The 7,632-nt window shown below is 44.7% G+C and overlaps 1 long non-coding RNA gene across 1 annotated transcript; it reads right to left on the bottom strand.

Annotated features, from left to right (window-relative positions):
* Window positions 1–2,051: 2,051 nt before the first annotated feature.
* LOC310897938 lies at window positions 2,052–7,629 on the bottom strand. Its single transcript, XR_014582811.1, has 3 exons — window positions 7,454–7,629; window positions 6,228–6,431; window positions 2,052–6,136 (listed from the first exon to the last, which is right to left on the bottom strand). It is a non-coding gene; the product is annotated as an uncharacterized lncRNA (long non-coding RNA).
* Between the last annotated feature and the right edge of the window lie 3 nt (window positions 7,630–7,632).

The following is a 7,632-nucleotide window of genomic DNA, read 5'->3' as shown; positions in this document are numbered from 1 at the left end:
GTGCTCGGTTTGATGATGAACACGTTGTGGACGTTGGAGTAGGAGGACTTCTTACACTGGCAGCACCAGCTGGGAGCTCACTCACCCGGTTCCCTTCCCTGACCTTAGCTAGTGACTCCTGGCATTGCCTCGGGCAGACTGATTACCTCCTGGTAACACTTAGGAAAATCAGGTGAAAGGCTTTCCAAGGCTTTTTTTTTTTTTAGGGAGAATTATCCATTAAGTGAAATGATTGAGCTGGGATTAAGAGTGTTTCTAAAAATACCTTCTTGTTCAGTCACAGGTTGTTTGGCCTCGATGCATGAATTACTGGGTTAAATTACACAACGTAAGCAGGAGTTCAGAGCAGATGATCATAACAGTCCCTGCTGGGCTTAATATCCATGAATTAACCCACAGGAGGGGACAAACGCAATGAGATGGCTCATACAATTACTGGTTCTAGCTCCTGTCCCCTCTTTTCAAGATTTGTGAAGCAGCTCCCGAGCCACAGGAGCTTACAGAAGTGCATCACCCAGTGCTGGCTTAAGGCAGGGGTAAAGCCTCCACAGGACTTCACTGACTGAAGCTACGGGTACTGCTCCTTCTGTCCCAGCCAGCCAGCACGAGGCAGCTGACTGCATTTCAGGATTCACTGTACGCCTGTAATTTATTAGGCTGTCATCTCCAGAAGAAGCATTGTTGAAGAAGAATGACATAGTCCTTCCTTTTTAATTTATTGTCCCAATAAAATTAATCACTGACCTCCAGCTCCTAGAAAACTCCACAGAGGAAATCAAACTCTGAAGTTCATCCATTCTCGTCAGTGGCAAATGGAGCAAAAAGTGAATCATTGCACAGGCCTAGATGCAAAATATAAGTGACCTTGGAGCAGCAATCGAACTTTAAAAGTTCATGTTTCATAAAAAAAAAAACATCAAAATGAGTACTTGGAAAAGGCAATATTGATTTGGAAGCTTACACATACTTTAAAGCATTTTTTAGATGTAGTTTGCAGTTGTTCCAGGATGCAAGAAACAAGGAGGCATCCACCCAGGGCAACCATGATCTAAATAAGGGAGATGCACAGCGGCTGCTGTCACACGAATGACAATGCAGAAATCCAATCCAGCATTTGCTGTGAGTTGGGCACCCATTCAAAAGGCAGCTTCCAAGGAAGTGTATGATACATAGCCACGATCTTGTATGGGATGCCCTACATAAATCAGGGCATGCAATTGCTCTGCATGCTCCGGGCACACTTCCACCACCACTGCACTTGCAAGGAATCAGGGACAAGTGCGAAAGATTACAGAGAGTCCTGGGCTTGTGAGCTGAGCCATGCATGAACACCAGGATGGCTGGTCTTAAGCTCTCCCATCCACAAAGCTCAGTGTACAGGGCTAGGTTTGCCAGGACCTGGGAGGCTCATCCTCTCCTCCCCACGCTGTTAGCGCTGCTCAGTGAGCCACGCACACACTGTGTGAGGAACCAAGCAGCTTCTCCCATCACTCCATCGGGCAATGCTCTGCTTTGCCAACACGGATGTGCAAAGCCTCATAACTCCTCCTTATACAGGTTTTACTAGCCCCTGCATGAGTGAGGAGGGTATGACATGGAAACTCAACAGCCTTAAAAAATATTCCAGTGCCTCAGTTAGTGTCAAAGAGTTTTGAAGGAAGATCAATGCCAGAAATTTGAGATCCCATCACTTATTACAGCTGAGTCCATACCAGTGCTGCACAAAGCAGTCCAAGGCTACTCAGCTAAATGAGTAGGGACTGTAATTTTCACGAGTCTGTAGAGGATATGTGGAAATCAATAACATCATCCTAACTTTGCCACTAACTTGCTACGGTTAAGTCACTTATATTCTCCATTTTCCCTTATTCCTACATGTAAAAAGACAGTTTTTATGACTGTTCTTACAGAAATACTGGAAGATTTGCTTAGCTAATGTTTTTCCAACACTGCAAGTATTAAAGTACTCAACCCCTGAATTTTATCACCAGCATGGATAGTGAGAGTGCCAGCACTTACAGCAAAGAAGGAGACAAGAAAAAGCAGTTTTAGCAGAGATGGAGCTGAGATTGAAATGCGTTCAATCTTTACAAGCCAATTACCGTGTCACAACTTCATGTTCCAGCACTCGCCTAGAAGTCCAGACACCGTGGAGTCACACAAGCTATTTGTTGCTTTTCATAAACAAGAGAGTGATTCCCTCATCTCCTCAAACACATCTCACCTTTGTTCTTACTGGTTCTTCACATACAACTTACCATTTCATATTTTAAAGTCTCTCTTCATGACAGAGACAATGAATTAGCTCAAATGTCTTACGGAGGAGATATTTACAGATTTGGTTGATAAATTCTGTGCTTCAGACTAGTCTGGTTTTGCATGGCAGATGTACAGTCAAAAACTACCAAAATTATTATGAAGAGCAGGGTAAAAAACTCGGGTAGTATAAAAGTAGTTTCAGTTGGCCTAAGATGCCTTATACTCTGAGGGTCTGGCCACGAACAAAGAGGAAGCTTGCCAAACATAGCTTTTCCTCAGCGATCGTGTATCTTTCAGAAGCCAGTCAGGTCCCAAGTAATTTCCTCTATTAAACCCAGCTCAGGTGTTCCTTCCTCTTGCAGAAGCACTGGGAAAATGTACCCAACAGCATCATACACATCTGTAAAAGCAATTTAGCTGCCCAGGACCACGACTAGTATTTCCATTTGCACACTGTACTATCAAAGAAGCTTCATACCCACCTACAGTTCATAAGGAAACACATTTTTCAAAGCCATCTGAGCTGACACCTTTATCAGAGAACACTTTCTGACTCACTGAAATCAAGATCCTGTTCAGCAATAAAAATCATTGTAAAAAATAGACTTTGTGTCTTGCCCAAGACATGAACAGGCTTCAAACAATGATGAAACACACACAGATCCCCAGCAGCCTAAACTCACAGCATGGCACGTACCAGCAGCTATCTGTACAAGAGTAAGACTATCTTATACGTGTTCATAATTTTTCTTCTTTCATTGATTCCATTGAGATTAGACTATTCGCATGAGCAAACGTACGCATTTGATCAAATAAGCTTTTATGATAAGATTACATGCTGTACCAGAGTTTGCAAAAGAGCGCTGCTACCAGAACATGCAGTGCTCTGCCATCAACTGCTATATATCTATTAACCCATTTTACCAAACAACCTTGCCCTGCAATGCTTGTACCTGTACTCTGGTTTGAAATAACATTAAACAACATGGTCCATCATTAATACTGCTCTGGCTGAAATATTTTGCGCGCCTGCAAGTGATTTAAAAAAAGTTTTAGTGGGAGAGATGTGCGGTTGATATACTGAGGGTTTTTGCTTCCCTGGAAATGCACCAGATGCTTTTATCCACTGCACCTTGAAATACATCATTTACCCACCCCTACTCAAGCCCACTCACTTTTAATTGTCATACGTGCAGCAGCGTCAGCAGCATTGGCAGGAGTGGCAAGAAACCCAGCAGAAGAAATAACATCGGCAGCAACAGCTGTGGGATCGGTGACAGCAGAACCTTCTACCCACAAAAGTCTACCTTATCTATTTTAAAAAGTGTAGGGTCAACACTTGTACCAGCTGATATAACAGAAGCCCAACATAGTAGCATTGATCTGCTCCCATCTTTTCTGACGCCAACGATACGAGAGCCATTTACTCGACCTTGGAATATCAACATTTTGACCTCAAGTTCTTTGGGCCATCACCGGGCAACCTTCTCCAAGGATCAGGCGACTATTGTCCAATTTCTATGATGACATGAGGAATAACGTTATTTGATCTCACTCTGTTTATCTTTCTCAATCCTTTTGTCTCTTGCCTGCTCCTCCTGTTACCCAGCATACAATGTGCTCCTTAAGAGATCCAGGGTGCATTGTCTCAGGGAAATAGCAATTAATTATTAAACCTGTCTCTACAGCAGCCTTCCAGGTGTTGAGACAATCTGTAAGCCAAGCACTGATGTTTATCTCTGTAACATGGCACTACTGCATGAAACATGACAGCCAAACTCCTGCACAAGTTTTGTTGTTGTTGTTTTCTTCATTCTCTTACAGTGCAAAAATGTCTTTTTGCAGAAAAAAAAAGCCTGTGGTTATATACTCCCTTCTACCCTGTTTTGGGTGAGCACACATCGCTGCACAAAACCTCGCACTGATTTTAGTACTGTACTTATCTCCTCTGCTCTGTGTGCAGTCAGGAGCCAGGAACCTTGAGCCAAGTTTAGCTATGTCACCCACCACCGGCAAGGCAGCTGACTTCTTGCAGGGTTACACATCCCTACATATCATCTAGCTACTTTTAAGGATTGTCCTTGGAATGGGAATAGGGTGGGCAAGGGCTGAGGATCTGCTGCTGGCAATAAGCAAAATGGTGGGGTAAGATTTTGTGTTCCAGGTATTTTCAGAGCTGCAGTGGTCAGAGGAGCTGGTGGTGAGGAGGTCTCCTGAGATCTACAGACCAGGACAGGAGGCAGCCTGAGAAGATGGCTGTACCCCAACTGCACTATGATACAGTGCCAGAATTGCCTTTAACCCCCAGCAGGAACAATGAAGAAAGCCCAAATGTCCATTTGAGCCCTATTATGCCACCATTTGAAAAAAATAAAATAAAAAAGAGGCATAAAATTAGAGCATTAAAGCCAAACATGTTTTTTACAAGGCCATGGCAGAGAAATCTATGGGGAAGTGCCAAGCCTGGAAGGATTACAGAATGACGCTGCCCCCCAAAATAGCTTTTTGGATGGGAAACACTCATTAGTACATTTTGCCTTTATTACTCTTATTATTACCTCATGGTGTGTAATAACACACTAACAAACCCTCTCAGGGAGCTAAAACTATTGTCCCAATCACTGTGCAAATACATAAAAAAGCAAGCCATTCAACAAGCACTGTTACACAAGATTCCAGGTTGAGTGTCTTGTGGCCATTTGAAGGTACAAATTTAGCTTTTTGGACACTGATTAATGCATCTCCCTTATGAATAGTTTGTTATCTCTTAAGACGCAAATACATCAGCTACCTCCCTTTCTGTCACATGGCCTAAGAGCTCCTCTCTGCTCCAGCTAGCTGCCTACTTGTACAAGACTTGTAGGAATTCAATTACTTTTGAGCCTGCTCTCCGTCAGCCAAATTGAATCAGCCAGTGTATTCAACAGTTATTTGAAGTTGTACAGAGCACGATCACCTAAGCCTCATTTCCTGAGTAAAGCAGACTGGCAATTCCGACATCTAAGAGCTGATGACTTGCAATGGATGCATGAAATAAATGGGAAAATAAGAAGAGAAGATGGTAGGAAGGCTGGAGTTAGGTAATAAGAAGCTCAGCATACTATTGTGCAAGAAAATTAACATTAGTCACAGTCCAATGCTGGCAGCTGGTGCCAGCTAGCAAGGCATTTAAAGGAAGGGTTGGAAGCAGGAGGGGGGCAGCAAGGTGGGTTCTTGCCCCAGATTTTCTCATATATATGAGGCAGCACAGAGGGAGGCATCAAAAGCACTTGAGGGAAAAGTTAACCAGGAGTAGGCGGATAAGCAGAAGTGGTTGTGTCAAATTAGCAAGGACCAGCTGCTTACCCCTGGATTGAGCTGTGCTGCTCCAAGGAGACCGACGTGCCCCCAGCCTGGCCACTGTGGCTTGTAGGTCTTCCCTGCCCTGCCCAGGGGAGGGGGAAATGGAACCGTGTTTCCAGGCGCCTCCTTTATGAAGTCACAAAGCTTGGTGCTTCAGTACAGGAAAGGGGAGAGGAGCTAGCCGCGTGCTGAGAGACATCTCGACGTGCTTGTGGCACTGCTTGTGTGGTGGGACGTGTCCAGGCCTCACCTCCCCTCACGGCAGGTACTGGTAGTTGGGGTGGAAAGAAGCTGGATTTAAAGAAACGTGCTTTGCCTGTGGCACGTTTTGGCTGACACGGGCCTGGTGAGAAGGAGCAGACTACAGGTGCTGGTGGCTGACTGGTGGGATATGTTGGCCGCAGCGACAGAGAAAGGCAGGAGAGATTACAAGGGAATGCCAGGCTCTGTGGAGCCAGGACCACCCACCGGTTTGACTGTTTCATGTATCCATAAGGCAATGTCAGGTTTTACATTTGGTCGTTTGGAGACAAGCCTGGAACAGATAAATGTGAGAATTATTAGCTGAAGCTGTGCTGAAGCAGACATATGCTCTGGCTCTAGGAAACCTGCTCTCCTTCCTCTACCTGCATCAAGAGTAGGAGATGGCAGGCTCATCACAGCCATTTTCCAGCTCTCTGCTGGCAGAGCTGTCTTGTTCCAGGAGAATTTTTTTTCCACTGGCTAAGCCCGATGTTTTAAGGCCCACGAAGGCTTTAAAGCTGCTTACAGATGGCAAAGTGACCTTTTCAGATTGCAGACTCTGAGACTGACTCGTGAGCTGATAGACCCTGAACAGAGAGAGCAAATTTGCTTTCATATTTCTGAAGTGTCATGTATTTGTAAGTTATAAATAATAAATGTAGCACGGTCCACAGAATATATATTCCACCTATTTGATAATACTCCACACCTGTAATAAGCTTTTTAGCTTAAAATATTTTTGATCTCAACCATTATCTGAGGCCGCGGGCCTCAGAACCACCAATGCGATGGAAGGAGAAGGGCAAATACCGTACATCATGCTCCTAAATATGAACACAAGATATGGGGCAAGCCATGGGCAAACCTGAGCGGGTCCCTGCTCTTCACGTCAGAGCCCTGGCACCAACTGCCAATATTTGGGAGGAAAAAACAGTTCCCCTCTCCTCACCATTTCACTGAGCTCACATTTGCTGTGCCTCTGCTAGCGCTAAAACATTGTCACCGTAATGGCCGAGTTTGTTTGCTTTCTATCAACATGCTTATTTAATATCTTTTTCTTTTACTAATGAGTCAGGCTTCTTCTATGACACACAAGACATCCATATTGCATGAGGTGGGGGACCTAAGCATGGCTAGCAGGCTCTGTGTGTTTCAGTCGGCAAGCATGCTGTTAACAGCAATGAATAAACAAGCGAGCGAGCGGCCTGGGCGCCCAGATCCAAACCAGGAGCAAAGCACGCAAAGGTTAATTGGCAAAATGCCACAGCAGCCATTCTGCAGGGGGAATTTATGGTTTACAAGCATCCGAGTAAAAGACTGCTTTAATCGCCAGATTATACTAAGTACTTGCAAATTTTAATACAGTAAACCAATATTTTTTCTACTTTAGCATTAAAAAAACCTTTTAAAATATGGAATCATATCATATCATCAGATTCCTATAAAGCCCCCCCCCCAACCCCCAAGTAAAGCAGTAATATTATAAATAACACCACAGACATCTCTGAGAAACAGATATGGGAGGATGGGGGGGAACAATTCATCCCCCCACCCCCCCTTTATTTTTTCCCCTTGTGTTTTGTGTGACAGTTTGCCTGCAACCACTTGCCACACGGTGTCTGCACGGGGTTATTTCCTCCTCTTCTTCGGAGAAAACAGGAGGGCCAGCAACACCCACACCCAGTGCTCAGAGCTGCCAGGGCACGGCCCTTTTGGCTTCCACAGGCACCTCCACTGCCCGTCACACTCTTTGGGTGACAGGTTTGCCAAAATGAGGGAGGTGGGTTC

This window comes from Anser anser, assembly GCF_964211835.1.
Source record: "Anser anser genome assembly, chromosome: 3".
In the NCBI taxonomy this organism is placed as follows: domain Eukaryota; kingdom Metazoa; phylum Chordata; class Aves; order Anseriformes; family Anatidae; genus Anser; species Anser anser.
Note: the sequence above shows the minus strand (reverse complement) of the source record. Positions and strands in the feature narration are given on the sequence as shown.